This window comes from Plecotus auritus (genome assembly GCF_963455305.1).
Source record: "Plecotus auritus genome assembly, chromosome: 5".
Lineage (NCBI taxonomy): Eukaryota > Metazoa > Chordata > Mammalia > Chiroptera > Vespertilionidae > Plecotus > Plecotus auritus.
In genome coordinates this window covers 154262880-154264103 of record NC_137776.1, presented here as the reverse complement: position 1 = coordinate 154264103, position 1224 = coordinate 154262880, and positions in this window count along the sequence as shown.

Genomic DNA, 1224 nt, shown 5'->3' with positions numbered 1-1224 from the left:
GATTCTCCCTTGTTCTAAATATATCCATAGGAGAAATAAAAATAAATACAATCAGGACTTTGTTTTAAGGCAGCCTTTCTAAAAGTGTGCATCAAAGATCCTTGGAATGGTAATAGAAGAAACTAAAAAAAGGTCGGGGGGGGGGGATTCTGGTAAAAATATTTTATAAACATTGTCCACTGTATTTCTCTTTGGAGATTTACAATGAACAATAGCCAATAAAGACTATGAGAAGTCCTCCAATAAGATGCCTGTTTACTTCTGTTTACCATGTTGCTTCCCAAACTTGTTTCAACATGGAATCCTTTCTTCAAATAATACTTCTTAATATTCCACAATACACTCAGAAAAACTCAGTTTGGAGAACTTCAGGGCCAATTGTAGATATTTAGAAGAAATTTTCTGCATGTAAGTTTCTTTCCAGTGCTTTGATTCTATACATCAGGTATGGATCTAGGAAAATAATCTTTATTAAATAATTTTTTTTTAATTTAATATATTTTTATTGCTTTCAGAGAGGAAGGGAGAGGGAAAGAGAGATAGAAACATCAATGATGAGAATCATTGATTGCCTGCCTCCTTCACACCCCCTACTGGGGATCAAGCCCACAACCCGGACATGCTCTCTGACTGGGAATTGAACCATGACCTCCTGGTTCATAGGTTGAAACTCAACTACTGAGCCATACTAGCCAGGCAGTAAATTATTTTTGAATCCTCAAGTGTATCCCACAGCAACAGCAGTCAAATAATATTTCTTCTTCTACTATTGGACTGTTATGTGAATTCACTGAAATGAAATGAAATTGTATATTTCATGTCACCCTTTGGGTCATTCATTCATTCATTTCTACCATGTGCTGGGCCCTGCCTAGTCCCCTTTCATGAGTGAGAGGAGCCTGTACACCATACCCTTGAAGCTGAGCCTCTGGATCCCTTCTTTGACTCCTTATCACCTCCTCATATCACTTTGGGGTGTATACTTCTATGAACAATTGCCCGGCAAGCAATCTTGTTTTGTATGAGACAATCATGATCATGGGCCCCTGGCAGCAGCGTCTGTGTTCCTGAAAGTGACTATGACATAACAGAGTCTGACTCCAAGCAGGACGAAGCAGCAGGAAAAAAGAAGAGAGGAATTCCTGCAAATGGTAGGAACTCCATTTAAAAAACAAATATTGCAGTGATATCGTTTGCAAATAGAAAGGGCACAAAGATAACTTA